The 25,992-nt window shown below is 40.0% G+C and overlaps 1 protein-coding gene and 1 pseudogene across 2 annotated transcripts in view; one reads left to right on the top strand and one right to left on the bottom strand.

Moving 5' to 3' along the window:
• The window catches only part of Fhit (fragile histidine triad), a 1,358,514-nt gene that overhangs the window by 686,485 nt on the left and 646,037 nt on the right, over positions 1–25,992 (bottom strand). The gene's annotated exons all lie outside the window — the stretch shown is intronic.
• On the top strand, positions 20,105–20,788 carry LOC114638631 (annotated as a pseudogene).

The raw sequence follows: 25,992 nt of genomic DNA on the forward strand, positions 1-25,992 counted from the left end.
ACTCTCTTTTGGTCTTATTTGTCTTTTGTTTTCTTTTTTCTTTTCATCCTCTGTGCCCCAAACCATTCTATCTCCTTCCAACTCAGGGATTCACTGTCACTGGATTAATATAATCCTATCTTCTTTATAGATTTGTGTGCATGCCTTCTATATGTTAAAGATATGGAGAGCTCTCTTTTAACTTTAATTTGTATGAATTATTTGCTTTAAATCTCATCTGTTTCTTAATTGTCTTTTCCCCTCAGCATTACTAAAAATAATGCCTGGCTGCACATTTCTTCTTACAGCAAATTACTGCAGCTTTTGTGTATAGTCTGCTCCTGCTCAAGAGTTAGTTCAGCCACAATATTTTATCGAAAATAACATTGTGACTTCAATCCCAATGGTCATCATGTTGTGCTAGGACAGGGTTTTAGGTTATAATGTCACTCAGCTTTTCTAATTTTCACTTCTCAAGGCAATACCCAAAGACGGTGTTTTCCTCTGTCCTTACTATCACTTGATGCTATCTGCTTTCATGACTGATAGTTAAAATGGTAACTGAGGCACAGCTCATCCACTAGCTTTTCCTGATCTCTACCTAAGCCATTGTCACTCCAGTGCCTAAAGGAGACCAGAAAAAAGATAGCACCAGTTTGAACACTGGTATCACCATGGATAGAGGAAATATTACAAGGCCTACACCTACATTAAGAGCTATAGGCAAATAATGGTGACTGAGAAAGGGGGACCCAGTTCTCCTCCGGGTATCACTTCCAATGATAGGCTACATGATCTCAAGTGGTCAGCCCTAAAATACATAGAGCAACATGAAATGGACTGAGCAGACTGTGTTTATATGGACATGTGTGTGTGAATCTCTGTGTGTGCATGAATACATGTGTGTGTAACAATAATTAAAGAAGAATATGAAGTTTAGGCAAGGGAGAAATTTAAAGTAGAAATGAGAGAGGAATAGAGATTATGCAAATACAGTACTCATGGATAAAAATTTTAAAAATAATTAATTAAAAAATGATATCTCTTCTAACTCACTTATTACTGACTCTGCCTTCCACAAATTGCTGATTTATATACTTCATCCTCATTTTCACAAGTCATCCTCTTCCTTTTCTGATTTTCCAGGGCCCATAGAATTATAGTTACATTTTTACCATCTGTTAATTTTTCTGTTGTTGCCCTAAGGAATAAAAACCTACTCATTTTATTATAAATAAAATCATTAATTTTCTTTTGATATTTTCCTCTATGATTCATATTTAACAAAATTTCTCCATCATAAGGTCACAAATGTGAATTTGGGGATTTTTTTCTTCTATGAGCTGTTTATCTTCATTCTTAACACTTAGATGCATGCTCCATGTAAAATTTTGCATAAATTATGAAGTGTTGGGAACTGGAGAGTTTGTTCAACGGTAAAGAGTCCTAGCTGCTCTTCCTGAGGACCTGCATCCAATTCTCAGCACCCAGTAGCACACAGTTGTCTATAGGTCCAATTACAAGAGATCTGATCCTTTCACAGGTATACTGCAGGCAAAACACCAATGCACATAGAATAAAAATAAACAGAACTTTAAAAAGTAAACAAATTATGAAGCATGAAATAGTTTCACTCTTCTTTCATGAGCCAGTTTTCTTATACCAATTCCAAAGAACATTCCCATACAGACATAGGAAGGAGTCTGAAGTCCTTTTATCTTCTCTTCCTTTCTTTCTTCCTTCCTTCCTTCCTTCCTTCCTTCCTTCCTTCCTTCCTTCCTTCCTTCCTTTCTTTCTTTCTTTCTTTCTTTCTTTCTTTCTTTCTTTCTTTCTTTCTTTCTTTCTTTCCTTTTCCCCTGAGCCTATGCTGGATGCTCTAGAACAGAAACTGTCAAATTATTTTCTATAAAAGGCCAAGTGCAATGGGTTACTCAATCTCTTAGAGCTACTCACATCAGGCATGTAGCATGAGTGTTGCTATGGTTGTGTCTGTTTTCTAATAAAATGTTATTTATAGCAAAAGGCATGCCTGGATTTGGCATACAATCTGAAATTTGACAATTCCATACATAGTATTATTACTTCAAAAATTGTGTGGAGAGAATTTGGATTAGATTTAAATTTTGACAGAGAGGAGATGGGACATCATCACACTATTCAATGAACACTGCATTTGTATTGACTAATGCCATGAGGAAACTCTAGTAATGGTGTTCCTTTTACGTTTTGTATGTTCTCTCTTGGAGTTCTCCTGGACAGGTTTTGGGCTATGCTGTGGGCTGTGCCAATGCTAGAAGTGGTGTCTTATTATTGCCATAGTTGGTAACTGGTTACTCCCTGAAACTGATTTTTTTATGTTGTTCATGCAGCAGCCAGGTTATGTTCCTCCATGGTTGCTGACTGTCCCCACAGAGCTTCCTTGGTTTTCCATATAAGATTTCATTTAGAAATAATGTGATTGCTCTCACTTTAATTCTTCTACTTTTTCTCTCTTGTGAAGTCTCTGGAAATGTGTTCAAAGGTAGATGCAACAAAAGAACCCTTGTCTTATTCTTAAAATTACAATAAATGTACATAAACCTTTCTTTTTGCTATTAAGAATAATATCCATGGTAAGTTTTAGTTTAAAGAAAACTTGTATACTGAGCTAGGATAAATAAAATCTAAATTTCCTAAAGATTAATACTATTTTAAATAAACAAAATTTTACTAAATATATGTTTATATACATAATATAATTTTGTGTTCATTGTCATCAATGTAATATAATTACATTATAATTCATAAAAGTAGCAAAATTCCAGTTAAATAGTATCAAAGAAACAATGTTATGGTTGGGGGGTCATTAAACATGAGGAACTGTATTAAAGGCTCTCACTTTAGTACAGTTGCTCTAGAGTTAAGCAAAGCTCACTTGTCAAGCTGTGCCCCTTTTCCTACTGCAGGAGAAAGTTTGACAGTCACCATAATTGTTTAAGTCTCTGGTTACCTAAGTGATTTTTTTTCTTGTATTAATTGCTAGGCCTTTTCACACCAATTTTAAGTTTATTTATAAAGTAATATTTTAATGTGTTATAATATAATTGATAATTATTATTTATTTTGAATTTTATCAAAATGTGAACATTTTTAACCCATCATTCAAGGTTTATCTGTAATTTATTAAGCTTTATAAAGAGTCAAGAAAGATTCTTTGGGTTTTATTAATTCGACTCCATTATTCATTTTCTGTACTTTTGTTTCTTCCTTGAAATGTTCTTTATCTTTCTTCCTTCTTCAATGCTATTTCCTCCTTATTCAATGCTTGAATGCTATTGTATCTTTCTACTTACTGGAGGCAAACATAGACCATATGCTAGTTCTCTTCAGTAACTTCAAAGCTGCCCATTCGCTGTATCTTTCCCAGTGTTTTTGTTATTTCTCAGCTCCCAGAAACTGTGGTTCTTGTCATGATTTCCTATGTAACTTGAGGTTTATTTTATAGTGTGCCTTTTAGTTTCTAGACACTTGGGATGTTTCTGCTATCTGCTTGTTAATAGGTCTGATTTACCATGCCGTGTGGAGAAGAGAACCTTTGTGCCAGGTTTTGCATTTCAAGTTCCTGAGCCATTACAGTGAAATCATGTCCCTAACTCAAACACTGCAAAACAAAATGCATTCTGTTTTCATTCAGCTGTATGTGTGTGTTTGTATTTCAATCTATAATATATTTCTATCTATAATATATTCAATATATCAGTATTATAGAATTCAATCTTGAATTCATTGTTGTCCAGATCTCTGCCTCTGCTTTTCATCCTTGCTTCATTTGTTCCTAGTGGAACTGAGTTAAATCTCTAACTACAGTTGTCAAAACAATGGCAGAAGCCATAACTTCCAGTTTTGAACATCACTAAGTTATATATTCATTCATCTGTGTTCCAACTTATTTCACTACTTATTGTTTTGCTCATATTTGACAAATATGGACTTTTTCATCAGCCTGTCTTCAGCCTGGAATAAAGAAATCATGTACCCTAGAATCTTTTTTCTCCCTGAGCCAGGATGCCTGATAAACTGAACCCCTTATGGTTCTGCCACATCTTTACGTTTGATGTCATTATTCAATGATGTCATTCAGTTTATCTCTCTTTTTTTTCTTCCCTTCTGTCTATCTCAAGTAAGGTAAGGTTTCCTCCTTTCTGTTTAGGCTAGGCTGGGTGAAGAGTGACCCTGAGGGAATGTGCTTATCTCTGTCCATTATCACTGGGATTATACAGGTATGTCCAGCTTGTCCATGGATTCCATGAATCAAACTCAGATCCTCGGCATGCACTCTACTGAGCTTTCTTCCCAGTACCCTTAGCTCACCCTTAGCCCCGCTGTTGTCTTTCGGATACTACACTCTCTCTTTCTTATGTTTGAGTTTCAGACATGTCCAAATAACATGTCCTATAATTTCAAATAACTGGAATTTTTTCAACATCACTGCTCAATTCACAATCTTGTCTCTATGCTGCATGTTCGTGGATGACACACCCTCTTCCTCATACTGTGAAGTAATGGCTTCCAGCATCACTGCCTCTTTAACTTGAGCCTCCCCTTTGGTTATTAGTGGACAATTTTCTTCAGAATTCAATCATCCCTGTGACTCAACACCCATGTACATTATACAGTCTTGTCTTAGCTAGGGTTTTACTGCTCTGAGCAGACACCATAACCAAGGCAACTCTTATAAGGACAGCATTTAATTGGGGCTGGCTTGGCTCATAGATTCAGAGGTTCAGTCCATTATCATCAAGGTGAGAGCATAGTAGCATCCAGGCAGGCATGGTGCCTGCAGAGGTGAGAGTTCTATATCTTCATCTGAAGGCTGCTAACAGACTGGCCTCCAAGAAGCTAGGAATAGAATATGAAAGCCCATGCCCATAGTGATACACTTACTCCAACAAGGCCACACCTCCTAATAGTGCCACTACTTGGCCAAGCATATACAAACCATCAAATGTCTTTAAAAATCTTTTTTTTTTTTTAGTGGAGAAATTTCCTGAATATCGATCCCCTAGAATCTAAAGTTGTCATTACTAATTGATTAAAAAGAACTGAAATGTTCTACTTATCAGTTTGTATTCTTCCTCCTAGATTTCTTTATGTATTTATTTTTGCTACACTTTAATTTCTAAAATTATTTTTAGAAAAGGTCTACATACTGTAAAACTTTATTATAATATGTTTATTTCACTCTTTCACTTACATAATCAGTCTATAATAACAGCCTAAACTCTAACTGTTTCAAAGCTTCTGACCTGTAACACCTTGGCTTCCTCATACAGTTGTAGGAGAAAGTTGGCTGACATGCAGATTGCTGTTTAACACAGGATGTTCTGGTTTCTAGTCTCAAAATAAGGTCTGCATAAGGGCCTAAAAGTATAAGACTATATATTAATATCTTTCCATTACCATATAAATTATCCCAAAGTCAAAGGCTATCATCCTCCTCAAGTCTCTAAGACAAATATTCTGTCTCTTTCTAGTGTCTGCTGGCTTACAACCCTCCATGCTCCCTGGCATGGAAATTCATCACTCCAGACTTGGTCTCCCCATGTACTCTGTCTTGATGAGGCCGTTTCTGTATGTCTTCACATCTTAATACTAATACAACCTGAGATCTATGGAGATGCCTCAGTTGGCAAACTGCTTGCTGCCTTAAGCTTTAAGTGAGAATCTTTCTCAGCACACAAGATGGATAACTCCTGAGGACAATACCTCAGGATGACCCCTTGCTTCTACACACAAGTGCACATACATGTCCTTGCATTTGCATACATGCTAATAACAGCATTAATGATAGAAGGTGGTATATTTAAGGCCCAGCCTAACTTGCATCATAATATCTGGAGTAATCGTATCTACAGTCTTCCAAGTAAGGTTATATTCTGAAAGTCCTTTCAGTGGAGAGGCACAACTAAATGATCATTTCTGATTCCTACCATTTTATACCTCATAAAGTATGTGTGAGGTCTTTGGATTTCATCATATTCTTCAAATGTTTGGTATATTTTCAGACACTCTCTGGTACAAGTTAACACTTTAGCCTTTCAGAGATTCTGATACTTCTATCCATTCTGTTTCTCTAAATGGTCCATCAGAGTCATCCTTTGAGATGAGAAGACTGAAATACACTGGCCATTCATTCATTCATTTATTCATTCAGCTCCTAGATATTTATTTGAGGCTTACTTATATCCAGTGTTCCCTCTGTACCCTGGCTACCCTGCCCTGAATTTCCCTCCTACTGACATACCACTCTTGCCAATAAGCTCATAGAGTCCTATTACAATTTATAACACTGGATGCCCTCTGATCTCTTCACTAATCCTTCTTCTTTGTTGATGACAGACATAACTCAAAGCACTCTCTTTCTGGAGGAAGCAGGAAGAAATAGAGCCAGAGTTGAGAATTCTCTACCTGACTTAGCTTGCCATCCCCTCTCTGACTCTCTGCAATGGCATGAACTTCTCACCCTTGGGTATCATATCTAAAAACAAGAGATGCTGACATGTATTAAGCATACACCACTGTCTGCTACATGGCATAGGCAGACAAAATAGTAATATTTTCAACTTCCTTTATAATGGTCTAATTCTGTCTCTCTGTTAATCATAGAAATTGCACAGCCTATAGAACTATTTCCTCAAATTTTAATTTCACTAAAGAAGAGAAATATTCCTGGGACTCTAAAGAAAAAACGAATATGTATGTAGTCTACTGCGATTCCACAGTAAGAATCAGCAGTGTGATGGCAAGATGCTAGCATCCAGGATCTGAAATTGTCTGCAAGACGGAGATAAATATTAAATATTTTACTCTCATATGAACATGGCAAAAGCAATTTTATTCTAGGCCAAAGTAAAACTGCTGAATCTTTTCTACCAAACAAGAAAGTTACATGTACTATGTTAAATTCCCAAATGAAAATCTTACCCAGAAAACCCTGGGTTTTAGCCAACATGGAAATAATGATTTCAGGAATACGGAAAATCAAGGACTTAGTTATGGGTCTCACTCAATGGGTCATGCTCCTGAATTATATTAATAGACATTAGTCAATAAAATCTTAGTGTTCCCTCCTGTTATAAAGAAGTAGGTATGGTAACCAAATCCACAGTCTTACATGTGTACCTTTTCCTTCCTTCTTCTTGATATTCTGTCGCAATTACTTGCTTTTGTTTTTAACCAAAACTGTAAGGTTCTGGTATATGCTACATCTCACAAATTTCCATTCATGAAAGGTATCATCTTTCTTCCTCCCTCCTCTAATCTACTTTTTCCCCATCAGCCTCCTCTAACCATATGCTAACACTCTAGTTAACAACTCATCACTCTTGGAAACTAAGAAGAAGACATGAGTTTAAGAACTTCCTCTTCAAAGTTAACCAAACGGAAAGGAACTAGTGCAGAAATTTCCATGCCTCATACGTATAAGTCCGTGACTCAGCACAGCTGCTTGGTTTTGTGGCAGATAGGAATAGTTCAACCACAGAGCTCATGGACTAAGGTTCAATGGCCAGAACAGACAGTGACAGGTCATTCCAGGGTTGGTCAGGTTTATTCCTGGTTGGCTTTTAAATATTATGCTAATGTTACTAAACTGCCAAATTCTTGAAATCTTGTTCCAGAAAGATATCTCACTTTGGGGGCATCCCTTAGTACTAAAGCCATGAGCAATACTCATCATAAAAAATTCCACAGAGGATTCAGAATACAAGCCTATGTCTATTAATTTCACATTACTTCTTCAAGCACAGACTACTATGAACTGACTTTTTAAAATTTTTATCTTGACCCTCCAAAATCCATGACCCAAACTTTGGAACTTCAGGACTTCCAAACCCATAAAGATGAGAAATTCTAAACCACTGACTACCAATAAGCCATTGGATACCACCTTATGGTTAATACCTCCCTGATCCCTCTAACAAAGCTTTTCTCCAAGACCAATGCAAAGGTGCTATGTTTCTGCCAACAGGCCAGCTGTTCAAGTGGTGGCCTGCTGACTAGGAATATCTACTTCACCTTAGAGATATAAACAATGCATATTTTGCAGCATAGCACAGGTACACCCTAAAGTGCAAAAAAGCACTCCCCTAGAATGCTAGCTATAAAATGCAGGCTGACTAAAATCACCTTGAGAGCTTTCAAATCAACCAGATTTGTAGGTTCCTTCACACCCTAATTCCAACAGCACCTCCATACAGGTAAGGTAAACAGAGCTCTACAGTTAGACAGAATTGGATGCAATATCTGCTGTCTTACTCAATTGATCATATGAATGTGGCATGTTCCCTCTGTTTCCCTCTGTGACACAGGGCGCCAGTACCTTCCTCCCACAGAACTTCTTAAGGACCTAGTAAGTATTTGGTTAACTGCTACTTTTTTACCCCAGCAAAAAGTGGTCATGAATATTTTTTTTAATGGCCAAGAGTTAGTTGTCAATTAATATAACATTTAATACTGGTAAGAAATGTGGTCCAGTTATTAGCATAGAATGGCATCTAGTCATTAAAGAAGATAAAACAAAACCTGGCATGATACTGAGTAGATGATGCTGTCACTCCATGTGCAAGATGTGTCAGTTAAAAGCCAGCATCTGAGTAACAGGAACAGCAGCTGGTGCTTACTCCCTGCTTCCAGCCTTTTAAAGGTCTACATTAGACATATCCTTAAACTTCTAGAAGGCCCTATGGAAGTGGCACTTATCACATCTGCATTTATGGACCCTTCTGATTTTGTCACTTACAATAATTCCTAGATTTAAAAATTACCGTGTTCAGAACATATTAAACTTCCAAGGCTATTGAAATCAATGGCCAAATAGCTCTCAGGACATGTTTTGTAATATTTTGTAGTCAACAGTCTTGTAGGAGAGATGGCACATTTCCATATAACTTTTGTCAATATTGGACATTCTCTAATTCTGTTATACAAATTGTCATTACTTACAAATACAATATAGAGGGGAATGACTTCTTCAAAATGTCCTAGCCAAAGCAATCTACCATGAACACTAATGTCTCCTAGGCAACCAGGAAACTAGACATGATAAAAAGAAATGCTGCTCCTTTTGTTAAAAGACTGGAAAAAAAAAGAGCCTGTTTTTTAATTTTTAAATGAGAAAATTGAAGATGTTATTCCATTAGAGCTGGGAGTACTAAGGTTCATTGTGAAAAATAAAACAATCTCCCATTTTTATGCCCTGACAATACTCCGTGAATAGCAAAACTCTAGATTAACCCCTTGTAAGCCATCAGATGCTATGCCCTGGACTTTTCTAATGGCTGGTGTTGGGGGTAGGGAAATCTGTAGTCCAGTGTATCTGAAAACTAAGGGCTCAACCCTAAATTCAAGGCCAGCCTGGTCTTCAAAGCATGTTCTAGGACAGCAAAGGTGTTAAACAGAAAACAAGAAAGAAGGGGGAGGAAAAGGGGTGAGGAAAAAGGAAAGGGAGAGGGAGAAGAAGAGGAGGGAGAGGAGGAGGAGAAGGAGAAGGGAGAAGAGGAGGCAGAGAAGGAGAAAGTAGCTAAGTTAAATGATGGTAGACATGTTTAAGGAATACTGAGGGCCTTTGATCCCTTTATGAGTCTTGTGATTCACGAGTGCACGGAGACGTTAACTAGTGGGCCACAGAAGGAAGCTGCGATGCTGATGAAGAAGGACACAGCACAGTCATGTGAGAAGTCTAGGAAAGTGTCTAAACAATGGCCGTTCAGGAAAATCACATCCTCCCCAAAGGGCCTGTTTGACTGCTCACACGAAACATGGTGCTACATCAACTTTTGTGATACTCAAAGACAAAAGATGAAGTAAAAAGACGTCCAAGTCATCATGTACCTGTGCACAAGGAGAAATCTAAAATTGCCTGGTGATTTCCCTCATAATTTTAAAGTCAACTCTGTTCTTTTTTCTGCATGCTTTCATCGTCTACCTGAACCACAGGCAGGAGAGTCTGTCTGGAGGCATACAGTTCTCATCTAACGAATGTAGATACGGAGTGAACAAGTGACTTGCATGTTTTATGCCACCACTAGTCCTTGACTATAAAACACAGCACTATATATGCAAAATTATATAGTCTTTAATTTTTTGTATACTAAACTAAACACAGAGAATAAAACAACAATATTGGTACAATATCTCCTTTTTAAAAAAAAATCAGCATCTTGTATGTAGATCATTATCTCTGGGAATGATAGATGCTGAAGCAAAAGGGGCAATTTTTAAACCGAAAGCCTAAACAAGGTATAACACTCTTCTCTCTCATGGAGGCTAAGATCTGACTCAACAAAAAAGACAATCCGAACACGTGTGCCTGTTGACTGACAGCAGAAAGAAAATTACAGATTATGCTATTAAAATATTACTCAAGGAAGAGAAATCCTTGAAAATCACATTGTATTAGTCTCTTGTCTGCTTGGTCACATGTGATATGCGGGATCCTTCTCAGTTGCTATGGTCCTCCTCATGGGCTTTATGATAACCAGGTTGATATATTGAGCAGCCAACCAAAATGGGGGTCAAAACCTATCAGTGTCAATATTAAGTCAACTACATTCATCTAGTCACTGAAACTACACACTCCAGTCTTCATTCAATGCATGAGTCTCTCAGAGGTTGAGAGACACTGAGGTCTTACTATTCTTTTTTTTTTTCTTTTTTTTTTCTTTGTTTTTTTCCTTTTTTTTATTTCTTTTTTTTTTTGAACATGAAATGCTTTTTTTTATAGCATGTTTTACAAGGGGAGGGGGTAAGAGGGTCCAGGTGGTGGAAAAGTACAAAATCTTCTTGGCCTGTGCCTTGAAACATGTCATGGTCTATATGGTACACTGCCTTGAATTATGATCTACCTGCAGTTCTTCAGAAGATATGGTACACTGCTTGAGTTATGGTCTCCCTGCTATTCTTAAGAAGACATGGTACTCTGATTTGAGTCTATCTGCAGTTGCTAAGCAGGATCTTGCAGTTGCCAAGCTTCAGAGGACATTGTGCAGGTGGGGAAAGGTAGGGGGTAAGGGTAAGGGCGAGGGTCCTGGCTTCTGGCATCTCCCCCTTCTCTGTTTAGTTAGAGAAGGCGTCTTATGTTCAATCCCAACTATGTGAGTTTTGAATTTGGATGTCTAATTATGGGGGGTCTTAGACCCCTACGGTCGACCCCTAGACTTCCACGCCCTCCAGAAGGGTTCCTGGTATGCCTGGCTTTGCCCTCATTTCTCTCGCTAGAGAGCTTGGCCTCTTGATCACCACAACAAAAATTGGCTTTTTCCTAAACCAAGGCCACCCTTGATATGGCCGCTAACATTGGGGAGCCTTCCTTTATGACAATATTACACCCCAAACTGACAAATGGTTGGTAACTTGAACATTTACAAGAGACTAGGATGGCTGTGAGTTAGTCCAATGACGGGATTATTGTAGGTCCACTTCCCAGGGGCCCACCCAATGCAGCCGAAAAGGAGTGCGTGGTGCTGGGAGTGGGTGCAGCCTACATGGCCTAAGACAGGGCTCTCACCCTCCTTTCACCCACATCAGAGTCCCTTGACGTTGCCCATCGTCGACAGCCTAAAGCCTTCGACCATCGATGTGACTCGTCTCACATCAGTGTTTTGGGGTTGTGAACTTGTCTAAGACCCCCCATAATTAGACATCCAAATTCAAAACTTACTATTCTTTATATCTTCGAAAAAGTTAAAAAAGAAGAACCCCAAAACATAAGTGCATACATTTTGAGCACTAACACTTAAAAATTTAACTTTTTATACAAATTAATACAATAAGGTTACTAACTCTGCACACAGAAAAGATTTATTCTATTGATTTCTAATTCATGAACTTTGTGAATGTTTGTACGTGTATGATAAAACGATACCACTCACAGGTTTTTGCTAAGACAGTACAGGGCTAATTACAGTGTCAAGTACAGCTATGTGCCACTTGTAATATATAAACTCTTTTCTACTTTAAGTGGTCTGCCATACTCAGCAATTTCTAATTATGTTATAAGCAAGATAATTGCATGGCTGATAATTTTATTTACTTAACAGTGTACCACAGGTCATACAACCTAATGAGGGAATAAGTTTAAAAACTTTATAATCAAAATAGCCCCTTAACCCTCCTCTATAACAAATGGAAATCCCACTTAAAAACAAGGTCTACATCCAAGGCTTTGACTCCAAAGCCATCACAAACCCCCTGTTCATTGAGTTCTTCTAGAACCTGATAAGATATCGGTTAAATGAGGTCATAACAATAAAATTCTAGCCTCTAAGTTTTGTCCTTACTAAACTCATCAAGGACAAACTATTTCTACAGCAATAATCAAGGTTCTCATTCAAGGTTGTTGAAAATAAGCTTCCTAATTTCAATAAGCCTCTATTGTAAAACATGAATTTAAATGCCAGTCAAGTTTTGACCTATCTTTTACCATAATGGTTTTACAATGCAATGTCAGCTGGGGTTCCTTCCCAGGGAGTTCTGCTCTTGATATCTCACGAAGGCCTTCCTATCTCCCTAGACATATACGATATGCTCAGCAGCTCTGGAAGTAATAGTAGGAGTCATTCTCATATTCTCTCTCTCTCTCTCTCTCTCTCTCTCTCTCTCTCTCTCTCTCTCTCTCTTCTCTCCCTCTTCCTCTTCCTCTCCCTCTCTCTTCCCCTCCGTCCCTTCCTCCTACTCCTTCTGTCCATCCCACCTCTCCCCCTGCCTCCCTCCCTCTCCTTCCCTCCATCCATCCTCTACCTCCATCTCTCATTTTTCACCCTTATTGTGATAGGTGATCATCAGGGGAACATCATTCCTACCCATCCTATTATCCTTTTGTTCTATCCGTCACCATTAAGCTACAGGAAAACTTTTAATTATTAGATTACTACTATGAACAGTAATGAGGCTCAGGCTGCCTACAGATGAGCATCATGAAACGCTAATGAGCTAGCCGACTGAGACCCTGCACCTGAATCCCATCATGTGATCCCATTGTTCAGGCCAGGTGGGATGCTTTTGTCTACAGGCAGGCTTCTGCAGAGGGATGGAGGTTGCAGGGCGCTTATTATGCATTCAGTCCCGTCTCATGATTCACACTGACTCAAACAGCTTTCCTGTGTGGTCCTAGTCATTTACACACCAGTGATTACCTCCCCCATAATAATGTCTCACTGTTTCCTTCTTCTTTGTCCTCATCTTTACTTTTAAAAGGGCTTCCTGGAGCTGAACTTCTCAAATGTAACACTACTAATTGGTCTTTTCTTATTGCTACTTTTGATCTCTTCATGACCTTGAAAGAAAAATAAGCCCCAGAGCCATTTGGGTGTGGGTATAGAGTCCTTTCTTGATATTCCCACAGTGGTCAGCTTATTGCCCCAACACAAGATGCTAGGTAAATTCTAATGGCCATCTTGTAGTCTTCTGAGCACAGGGAAAGACACCAAATCTAGAAGCGACAGAAAATGTTTGCCCTTTCCCATAGGAAGCCTTCATAAAGTTACTTCTCTAGTTAACTGGGAAAAAAATGTGACCAACTCCAACTCCATCTTTTCCCAGATTTTATAACCTTTCTTAGTAGCAAGAGAACGTCACACTAACAATAGATATAGTCTGAATGTTGCCATGTTCCAGGGCCTAGACAAAGCACTTGATCTACATCAGTTAGTGTCAACATTGTAAGTCTATCTAGCCCATATAGAGTCAAGCAAAACCATAGAAGGGAAGCAACATGGCAGAGTCCCTCTCTCTTTAGCTAAGAACTTACAGCTTCTCAGTAAACCAAGTGATGACCAATTACTGTGTTAAGAAGGACAAGGAGGCAGGAGGATCTAGAAAGACAACAAGTTGAATGTGAAAGAGACTGGTACCCAAATAGCCATTGTATCTCCCACAGATGTAACTTTCCTTGCATCCCTGTAGCTGCTTCCTCCTATACACAAAGGTCACCACACTGGACACACACAACACAGGGGTAGTTTGTTCAGGACTAAAAGAGCCCTTCCTTTTCATTTTTATAAAGGTACAAGAAGCCATTTTTGAAATAGTACATGAAGGTCAGCACTTACTCATGATGCTGGCAAGGACACCTCTCACTGAATGTAGAAGAAAGCAGACACGATGTAGAAGCAGCTAGAAAATGTGTATAGTGACTTAGTGTAATTTACCTTAATGTGAATGATTACTTCCTACAGGTAGGTGATCATAGAAAATGACATAGTGACGTGCAAAACAACAACCACAAACAAACAAAGCCAGAAGACATGACGTCATCTAAGCTAGGTTTTTCAAGTGCACTCTGCTTGCAGGTTTTGGATGTCTGCTTTCTTGTGGCTATAAAGTTTACTTGAAGTCTGTGGTATGGCCATGCTAGTTCTTCTAGCATCAAGTGGGCAGGCCTAGCACATGATCAAGTGCTTCTCCTGCCCCTCTTTCTCATGACATCAGAGAAACAAGTCAGTTGGGAGCTTGTCTAGTCTGTGGGTGTGTTGCTGTTAAGTGTAATTTATTACAACTTTCCCTGCCTAGTAGGCTGAGAAGTATGACATTGGATTCAAAAGGCTGGTGAGAAGTCATTAATTACCTATATATGTGCTGCTGAAAAGGGAATTTGAGTCAGAGGGAAACAAAGGAAATATTCTCCACATGTTGAAACCTTAATCTCTGCTGACATCAATGTACATGCTCTTAAAAATAATTTTTATGCTAATTATTGGTAAGTACTACAGTTGAATCTTGACTTATTGACAAATACAAAAAAGGATCATTGCTTCTCAAAACAGTAAAAAGTAAAAATTGGTTTAATGTTTCTCTTTAAAAGTTTTAGCCCAGTTCTCTAAGTGACCTTGTTCAGATGACCCTTCTTCTGAGAGCCCTACTGAGACAGGGGCTTTGTTGACACAATTCTACTCCCACCTTTGTCCTTGTATTTGTGTGTCACAGCACAGGCTCTGAGCAGCAGTCCCTGGACACTCAGCTGACAGTACAGACACGTGCACTTCAGCCCCTCCTCCCAATGCTACTTTCACAGCCACTCTCAAGTCATCTCCCCAACCCTCCTTCCAGTCTGATACACACCAGCAGCCACCTAACACTGCTATACACCAAGCTGCTGCAAGGTCCGTTCCAAGCTTTTACTCACCAGGTTCCTTAAAAGTTTAAGGTAGTACTATTTATTCCCCTTACCACACAGCCCAGGGGGTGGGGGTGGGGATATTTTTCCTCCTAAACACAGATGGCCAAGAGCTCAGATCTCCAGTTAAGGAACTGGAAGCCACTTGTAAGCTCACTGCTTGGGTTCCTGGAAGAAACAAGGTATGAATGCAGATAAGACGTTCACCTTCCAGAACCCTAATGGGCTGCATCACCTCTCCAGCAGGGCCTTCCCAACAGCCTTGCATATATCAATTATCAATTGAATGGCATCACTGTGTGGCAGGCAAATGCTATTTTGCAGGACAAACAATAGTAAACCAACTGAGTAATAAACTTAGGTAGCAGCCATGCTAAGTGGTGGGCTCTCCAATCAGTGAGAGCAAAGACAATTGCAGAGGGCTCTAACCAAGCAGGCTTAAGATGAAGAGAGAGCCTTGAAAATTGTATATCATTAGCCCGGTGGTGGTGGCACATGTCTTTAATCCCAGCACTTGGGAAGCAGAGGCAGGCGGATTTCTGAGGTCAAGAGTTCGAGGCTACCCTGGTCTACAGAGTCAGTCCCAGGACAGCCAGGGCTACACAGAGAAACCCTGTCTCAAAAAAACCAAAAAAAAAAAAAAATGTATATCATGATTTTAATAGCAGACAATTTAAAGAAAATGCAGGAAGAAAGAGGGAGAGAGGGGAAGCAAGGGGAAGGAAAAGGGAGAGATGCCATTCATGTTACCTTCCTGGGGAGAAACAGGTATGGCTTCCAGAAGAGCCTTTCTTCTTGACACTCCACTGGACAGACAAGAAGCCATTTTCTGTAGTTTCTCTGCTAAACTGACAGATAGGTAGATCTAGGAGCAAAAGTCCCTCCCTGCATGGTTCATGCTGAGAACTCACAGCAGAAGCCAGGGGTCTGGACACTGAAACCTGGCCTGCAGAATACTTCGAATGAAGGGAACAAGTGTAAGGTGGAACTGTAGTTCTTTCCAGGGTCGGAGCAATAGACTACAGCAGACACAGAAACAGACCTGGTTCCCTTGTTCTCTACTCAAGCAAAGGCCCACACTGAGACAGCCATACATCTGTTCCTCTTCAGGGAAAGATTGCCACCCATACCCCCTAAGAAGCCAGCATAGGGGCAACTGAAACACTTGTGCCCATGTAAGAGAGAACACAATGAGATGCCAGCACTCATCCTCCCCATGAGGATCTTGGGGGGTGCAGGGGGGAGGACTGGGAACTGTCCTCCACGCTCATAACATACAGAACAGAAATAAGCCAGAGTCCCCACCCAGGTAGAGTCACACACATACTCTGTGCCCCAAGGCTGCTCTCTTTTAACGCCCCCCCCCCCGCTTTAATTCCCAATTTCAAGTTGATGAAACAGCTTTGCCCTTCCATACTCTCTTGCCCACTAACCCATGTTTTAGCTTTCCCCTTTGCCTTGCAGTCACACCTCTGGGCTCCTGAGTGCTGGCTTTATTCTAGTTTGGGTGCATTTGCTAGCCACTTCCTCTTTTCCATCTCTCTTTAACTGCAGTTGCCTTTTCTCTTCCTCTTTATTGCCCATCCAATTTCCTTTTTCTCTTTTTGATTCTTTGACCTGATACTAACCATCAGTCTTCCTCTGGTTATTTGCTTCCTATCCCTACCCTTAGTTATAAATATCAGTACACACGATTCTTACTCCACAAAAAATGGTTAAGAACTGAAGAGGTAGTTTTATTTAGTTGGCTATACTAAACAGTGCTTTCACTCTGGGCATATCCAGGCAGTGGTCATTGTGGATTCTACAGATAGTGTTCTTCTCCCACTGGAGATTGAACTCTGAGCACACGAACTGAGAGTTTAGCTACTGGGATATACTTCTAGTCATGCACAGTGAAACAGCACCTTAACTTCACTATGCAGACAGACATGGACACTGAAAATATTTCCACTGATAAAAGATAAGGGATTTTTTAAAAAATCCAACCATCTGTGCAAATATCAACACAAAACCACAAGAAACTTGATAAATCAAGATATTGTAGTTCCTCCAAAGATTACCAATTCCACAGTAATCTGTCTAAGGGAATGTAGATTCAAAGAATTCTAAGACAACAACTGCAAAATGTTCAATAAAATCAAAGAGAACAGGAAGGAATAAACTGTGAAATGAATTAAAAGTGAAAATATATATGTTTGTAAATGAAACAAGGAAGTCAATGCATCATATGAAAAAGAAACTTAATAATAAGATAGAAAAAGGTCAATTAACATTTGAAAATGAAGGGACTGGAGAGATGACTCAGCTGTTAAGAACACTGACTGCTCCTCCAGAGGTCCTAAGTTCAATTTGCAGCAACCACTCAGTGGCTCACAACCATCGGTAATGGAATCTGATGCCTTCTTCTGGTGTATAGGAGCTACAGTGCATTCATATAAAAATAAATAAGTACACAAATCTACAAAGAAATATTAGAAACAAAGAGCCCAGTAAGTCAAATTTAAAAAGCACTATGGGAAGTATCACCCATGGACTTGAAAACTAGGTAGTTGAGTTAGAACATTTAGATGCTAACAGAATAAATGAAGAAAATATGAATAGAATATGTACGATCTAGGGGACACCAGGACAAGACTAAATGCATTATCTTGGACATTCAAGATGGTAAAGCTATTCAAGCTAAAGGCATGGAAAATATATTCAATGAAATCTGACAAAATATCCTAAGTAAGCAATGGCCACTCAGGTACCAGAGATACTAACAATGCTAAATAAAGAAGATTCAAAACTTTCCCTTATCATATTGTCATTAAAAAACTAAATATACAGAACCAGAAAAGAATATCAAAAGCTTCAAGGGTACCAAGTCACATATAAAGGAAAACTTAGAAAAACTGCTGATTTCTCAATAGAAATCCTATGAGTCAAGAGGACACAAAATTATAAATTCCTTTCTCTAAATGACAGTGATTTAGGGTCCAGATTATTCATCAAGGCTATGCTTCAGAACTGATGGCAAAAGAAAAACTGCCCATGAAAGCCACAAATGAATCGAACTGATAGCTATTCAGCCTGCACGATAGAATGTAACTGAAGGAAGCCTGTGTACTAAAGAACAAGACACTTCATGAGGTCATAGCAAAGAATAAACCAGGCTAGAGCATTAAACAAGGATTAGGAATAAAACAAACATTATCAAGACAACAAAATAAAAGTAAGACATACATTTCCTCAGTCACTTGGAATACTAATTGCCTCAGTTTTCTAACAAGTGAGAGCAGAGTGGGGCTGAAGGAAGGAAGCAGTAAACAGCTCCCAATTTGTAAATGATATGATCATGCACAGAAGAGACTTACAGACTCTACCAGAAAACCTTCATCTGGCAACCTCTTGATCAAACTAGCAGCTCATCAAATCAATACCAACAGCTTTTCCATACACCAGGAATGAACATAGAAAGAGACTAGACAAGGCCCAGTTACAGAGCTCTCCAAATGAAGAAATACTTAGAATAAACCTGAACAAACAAATAAAGGTCTCAGCTGTGCGTGCCTTTAATCCCAGCACTTAGGAGGCAGAGGCCAGCGAATCTCTGAGTTCGAGATCAGTCTGAATTACAGAGCAAGTTCCAAGACAACCTGGGTTACACTGAGAAACCCTGTCTCAGGAGGTGGGGTTGGGGGAGAAAGAAGATTTCTACTATGTTTATTTTAAAACATGGAGGAAACTGAAGACAATCTTAGTAATTTGAAAGATCTTCTTTGATCATAGAGAGAATGAATAGTTAGAAATGTCTATATTACCAAAAGTGTTTTAAAGAATCACTTAAATGAAATTAAAATTTTAATAATTTTAAAGAAAATTGCAGTAGCATTTCACTCAAAAATGGGGGCGGGGTAACCACTTCATGTAGAAGCACAAAAGATCTCAGAGAACCAACATAATGCTGAACAAAAAGAATATCCTAGAAGCATCAACCTATATACTAAGTTATACTGCAGACTTACAGTACTGAGAACAATGTGATACTGGCACACAGGCAGACTTGTATATAAGTAGGGCAGTATACAGGACCTCCACATGCAGGAGAGTGGAGCTAGATCCCAATCTCTCAGACTCACTTTTATGCAATGAATTACATTATTCACTGGAAAGTTTGTTCAAATGGGGATCTTGCTATGAAGAGAAAAGAGCCAGACACAAAGAGACAAATATCACATGTTTTTGCTCACATGTAGATCATGTATATGTGCAGAGATGTAGTTTTATAATACAAAAGCAGAGTGAAAATTAGGGAAAGAAGTTAGGGACAGGGAAGACAGAGAAAGGGATGGGAACTTCAGAGTATGGGAGTGAATAGATAGATAGATAGATAGATAGATAGATAGATAGATAGATAGATAGATTATACTTGAGAGATTGAAACACGGTGCTAAGTACAATGGAATATATACCAGTTTAACAAAAGATGCAATTTTTATTCCAGACTCAGGCACTCTAATGATACATGGATGTTCACATAGCCCTAAGATGGCTCCACCCACTTCAGACTAAGATGCTATCATGTTGTAGATGTGCCAGCACCTGGAATTTTTCTATGAAGACCACGAATAACAAACTTCTACTTCCCATTCCCACCTGTGGCAGCCTGCCTGGAGCACAACCGGGGAGCTGTACCTGATCCCACACAGCCCACATCCCAGTTGCAGCTCAACACCTCAAAATCACGTGATCACAGAATCACAGGATCACAGGATCGCAGCCTCAAAGGAAGGATAGGCTCCAGTCAAAGACAGGGAGGCCAGATAACACCAGAGATAACCAGATGGTGAGAGGTAAGCATAAAAACCCAAGCAACAGAAACAAATTTGACTTGGCAACATCAGAACACAGTTCTCCCACCACAACAAGTCCTGGATACCCCAACAAACCCTTAAATAAGATTCATATCTAAACTCTTATTTCATGAAGATGATAGAGGAATTTAAGAAGGACATAAATAGGGAGGGACCGGCAGCGGCGGGAGCTGCGCCCGGGGGCGGCGGTGGCGCTGTGGAGGCGGCCATAGCCAAGCAGTATGACTCAGTGGAATGGTCATTTTGCGATGAGGTCACCAAGTACAAGAAACTTGCCAAGATTGGCTAAGGCACATTCGGGGAAGTATTTAAAGCCAAGCACCGTCAGACGGGCCAGAAGGTGGCTCTGAAGAAAGTGTTGATGGAGAATGAGAAGGAGGGGTTCCCCATCACCGCCTTGCGGGAAATCAAGATTCTACAGCTCCTGAAACATGAAAATGTGGTCAACCTAATTGAGATTTGTCGAACCAAAGCTTCACCCTATAACCGCTACAAGGGGAGCATCTATCTGGTGTTCAACTTCTGTGAGCATGACCTTGCTGGACTGCTGAGCAGTGTGTTAGTCAAGTTCACATTGTCTGAGATCAAGAGAGTGATGCAGATGCTGCTGAACAGCCTCTACTACATGCACAGAAACAAGATCCTGCACAGGGACATGAAGGCTGACAACATGCTCATTACTCGGGATGGGGTCCTAAAGCTGGCAGATTTTGGGTTGGCTCATGCCTTCAGCCTAGCTAAGAATAGTCAGCCCTGCTCGGAGAACGGGACTATGACCCTTCACAATAGTCACAAATAATATAAAATATCTTGGTGTAACCCTAACAAACAATTGAAAGATCTGTATGACAAGAATTTCAAGTCTCTGAAGAAAGAAATCGAAGAAGACCTCAGAAGACGGAACAATCTCCCACGCTCATGGATTGGCAGGATTAATACAGTAAAAATGGCTATCTTGCCTAAAGTAATCTATAGATTCAATGAAATCCCCATCAAAATTCCAACTCAGTTCTTCACAGAGTTAGGAAAAACAATTCTCTAATTCATTTGGAATAACAAAAAACCCAGGATAGTGAAAACTATTCTCAACAATAAAAGAACATCTGGGGGAATCACCATCCCTGACCTCAAGCTGTACTACAGAGCAGTAGTGGTAAAAACTGCATGGTATTGGTATAGTGACAGGCAGGTAGATCAATGGAATAGAATTGACCCAGAAATGAACCCACACACCTATGGTCAGTTGATCTTTGACAAAGAAGCTAAAACCATCCAGTGGGGGAAAAACAGCATTTTCAACAAATAGTGCTGGTTCATCTGGTGGTCAGCATGTAGAAGAATGCAAATTGATCCATTCCTATCTCCTTGCACAAAGCTCGAGTCCATGTGGATCAGAGACCTCCATATAAAACTAGATACACTGAATCTAATAGAAAGGAAAGTGTGGAAGAGCCTCAGATGCTTGGGCACAGGGGAAAACTTCCTGAACAGAACACCAATGTCATATGCTTTAAGAGTAACAATAGACAAATGGGACCTCATAAAATTTAAAAGCTTCTGTAAAGCAAAGGACAAAACAGCAATCCACAGAATAAGAAAAGATATTTACCAACTCTATATCCAATAGAGGGCTAACATCCAAAACAAACAACTTAAGAAGGTAGACTCCAGAGAATCAAATAACCCTATTTAAAAATGGGGTACAGAGATAAACAAAGAATTCTTAACCAAGGATTCTCAAACTGCTGAGAAGCACTTAAAGAAATGTTCAACATATTTAGTCATCAGAGAAATGCAAATCAAACGGACCCTGAGATTCTACCTCACTCCAGTCAGAATGGCTAAGATCAAAAACTCAGGTGATAGTAGATTCTGGCAAAGATATAGAGAAAGAGGAACACTTCTCTCTTGTTGGTGGGATTGCAAGCTGGTACAACCACTCTGGAAATCAGAAAATTGGACATAGTACTACCTGAGGACCCAGTTATACCACTCCTGGGCATATATCCAAAAGATGCTCCATCATATATCAAGAACATGTGTTCCATATGTTCATAGCAGCTTTATAATACCCAGAAGCTGAAAACAACCCAGATGTCCCTCAACAGAAGAATGGATATAGAAAATTTGGTACATATACACAGTAGAGTACTATGCAGCAATTAAAACCAATGACTTCATGAAATTTGGAAGCAAATGGATGGAACTTGAAAATATCATTCTGAGTGAGGTAACCCAGACACAAAAGAACACACATGGTATGTACTCACTAATAAGTGAATACTAGCCCAAAAGCTCACAATGCCCATGTTACAATCTACAGACCATATGGAGCATAGAAGGAAGGAAGGAAGACCAGGGGTTGGATGCTTTAGTCCTGTATTGAGTGGGGAACAGGAAGATTGTGGAAGGTGGAAAGAGAGGGGGACAAGGGAGGGAGAAAGGACAGGGAGGAAATAAGAGTAGCGGTATCAGAATCAGGAGGAGATGTGAGAGAGGTAGAGAGGGTCAGGAAATCAAACAATAATATGTAGCGGGGGGGGGGGGATGAGGAGCTGAGGATAGCCACTGGAGGATCCCAGACACCAGAGAAATATAAGACTCCCAGGACCCAACAGGTTTGACTTTAGCTGTAATATGCAGAGAAGAGGGAGATAGAACCTGTGGAGAACACCTTCAGTAGATAAGCAAGGCCCCTCATCAAGGGATGGGGCCACTCACCCGTCTCAAAGTTTTTTAACCCAGAAATGTTCCTGTCCAAAGGAAGAACAGGAACAAAAAAGTGGAACAGAGACTGAAGGAAGGGCCAACCCGGATGACCCCACCTGGGGATATATCATGTCTGTGGACACCAAACCCAACACTGTTACTGTGGTCAAGAGGTGCTTGCTGACAGGAACCTAGTATGATGGTTCCTTGGGAAGCCTGATCAGCAACTGACCAATGCAGATGCAGATGTATGATACCAACCATCAGACTGAACTCAGAGAACCTGGTGGGGGAGCTGACAGAAGGACTGGAGGAGCTGAGAGGGATCGCAACTCCATTGGAAGAACAAAATAGGCTGGCCTGACCACCCAGTTCTCCCAAAGAGTAGACCACCAACCAAGGAGTGTACCTGGAGGGATCCATGCCTCCAGATACATATGTACCAGAGAATGGCCTTGCCTGACAGCAATGGGAGGAGAGGCCCTTGGTCCCGGAAAGATTTGATGCCCCAGCATAGGGTGATACTGGAGCAGTGGGGCAGGAGTGTGTGAGTGGGTGCAGGAGCACTCTCATACAGGTTAAAGGGAGTGGGGAGGGCAGTAATGGGATGGGGGGTTGGTGGAGGGGGTAACTATGAAGTGAGATATCATTTAAAATGTAAATTGATGGAATGAATAATAAAAAAATTGAAATTTAATCCAAAAGAAAAAATACAAACTCCTAGCATTGACATAACACGTTCTGTGATGATCCTCTGAATAATCATCTTGCTAATAAATATCTAAAGACCACATTTTTCTCTGGGCTTCCAGCTTCCACGGGAACATTCTGATTGTGACATAATTTTTAAATTAGTGGGTTTATTCATAGTTTTATATTAGTAAATGTCAAGATTATTACTAATGAGCAAACTCTGTAAATCCACAGTTGTGTTAATTTTTAACTATACAAGAAATTAATATGAGGAGAAATAAGGAGACAATTAAACACTTCCCCAAGGGTAGAAGGACTCACTCCTATAAGATTCTATGCAGAACAAGGAAGCATGAAGCTACAAGAAAGCTGTGTAGAAAAGGACTGGGTAAAGACCATGCTTACCACAGAGTACCCTGCTTACAGCCACCTTCCCTCACGACATCTCTCTGGCCACTGCTACTTCAATTTCCCTGCTAGCCTTTGATTTGCTTAAATGCACATTTCCAGCAATTTTTCATTTCATAAGGTTTTATTACTTCCTTACTGAACCTTCCAGTCTAATCACCAGCTCAATTGTTCTTGCTTGAGAGGCCAATGTTTAGTACACTGCTCAGTTCTTCAAAAGCCCTGCCACCAAAGTTCTTTTACCCAGCCAGGGTTTGCTAACAACAACCTCCCTTTCCCAATAAATACTGAGTGAAAAGGATATGGACCTGTGGATAGCTCTTTATCCTCCCAGCTCTAGACTGTGAGAAGCATGTGCCTCTTGTGGGCACTGATGAAACATCCTTATAAAGCCATCCTATAACACTCTCAAGCAAATAGAATTGTTACTCAAGCCTTCCTAAAGCTTAAGTCTATTTGCTAAGATGTTGGAGGCTTCCTGTGTTGGTGGCCATGGAAACCACCTACCTTAAGATGGCAAGAGGTAGTTTCTGCATTTTTTTCCTGGAAGCATACCAGGTTGCTGGGAACTGGATAGTACCCTATATTTTAGGAAGTCAAGTACAGATATTACAGCATGATAGCTCCAAAAAGTTCTAGATCACAGTTAATAATACAAAAGTATGACATGGTTTGCTCTGATAGAGAAACTATATAGGTATGGGGTTTTGTTTGTTTGTTTGTTTGGTTGGTTGGTTGGTTGGTTGGTTTGGGGATTTTGTTTTGTTTTTTGTTTTGTTTTGCTTTTTGGTTTGGTTGTTGTTGTTGGGTTGTTTGTTTATTTGAGACAGCACTGTATAACCTTGGCTATCCTAGAATTCACTGTGTAGACCAGGGTGGCCTTCAACTCATATAGATCTGCCTGTCTTTGCCTCATGAGTGCTGGAATTAAAGGCATGTTCACCACTACCTGGCAAAACTGCACACTTTTAAGTGTATAAGCAAGCCAATGTATCAACAACTATAATTTCCATTTGGAGTCATTGTCTTCCCTCACCATGGCTATCAGTACAATTAGTCATACAAGATTGAGGTCTTATCCACAAGAATGAGGTCTGAACCAATTAGTGCACACACAGAGGTGTATCATTCTATCTCCCACTTTCCAGAGACAACCCAGTTATACAGCCCACATACAAGCATAAGTATACATTTATTTTTCCACATCACAGAGATGGTGATCTCCTGGGAGGCAGGAAAGGGGGACTTAAGTCCAGGCTCCTTATCAATCTCCCCACGAACTCAGACTCAGTACATGGAAGGCAAAACCACCTCTATGAATGACTGAACAGACCCACTCACCTCCAAGAATCTACAGGTAAATAGAAACTTGAATCAGGCTAGGAACCAAGTGAATTTTCCTATTTCTCCACCAGTGGGAACCCAGGTTGACAGCAGAAGCTTGTTTCTCAGTTAAGGACTGGAAGAAATGTAAGGTAAAGAGTCAAGTGTGCCTTGCTTGGCCTGCTCACCATGACGACACTGGGATGTACACCTCTCTCAACACAGGTAAGTAGAAAAGAGAAGAAGGTGACCCCTTTTGTGCTTTAGGTTATGAGCTTTCCATCGTGAGCATGTGGGTCTCAGCCAGTAAGTGACACATTGTCTCCAGGCAGGGTAAGGGGGACATTCATTCTGTAGAAGCTTGTACAGTGGCAAAGCACAGATAGAAGGAAGATGGAAACAAAAGGCCATAGTTGTAATCAAGAGAGAATTCTTTTCCTAAAGAAAGAATAAAACTGCTAGCTGTCTTCACATCCAAGGCCTCTAATACAGGGCCAACGAGCATAGGTTAAAGGCAGAGTGAATTCACTCCCTGCTCCTTTCTATGTCCCCTCCCCTCTCCTCACCTCCCCCCCACCTTGCTAATACTTAAGATCTATTGAATGTGCCCTGGAAGGGCCTACTGTTATAATTCAAAGGATGGTCCATTTAAGGGTCCACACTCTACCCCAACAAAGAATCAAGCTATTTGACACTTAACCTAATGGATAAGTTACAGTGGGAAAGTAGATCTGAGGTCTTCAATGTGGTAAAAAAGCAGAAAAATCCAGGCTGAGCTTTTTTGTAACTACTCATTCAAAGTACCTGGACCAGAAATAGACTCTGTGTGTGTGTGTGTGTGTGTGTGTGTGTGTGTGTGTGTGTGTGTGT

The sequence above is a fragment of the Grammomys surdaster genome, unplaced genomic scaffold (genome assembly GCF_004785775.1).
Source record: "Grammomys surdaster isolate TR1022 unplaced genomic scaffold, NIH_TR_1.0 125614, whole genome shotgun sequence".
In the NCBI taxonomy this organism is placed as follows: domain Eukaryota; kingdom Metazoa; phylum Chordata; class Mammalia; order Rodentia; family Muridae; genus Grammomys; species Grammomys surdaster.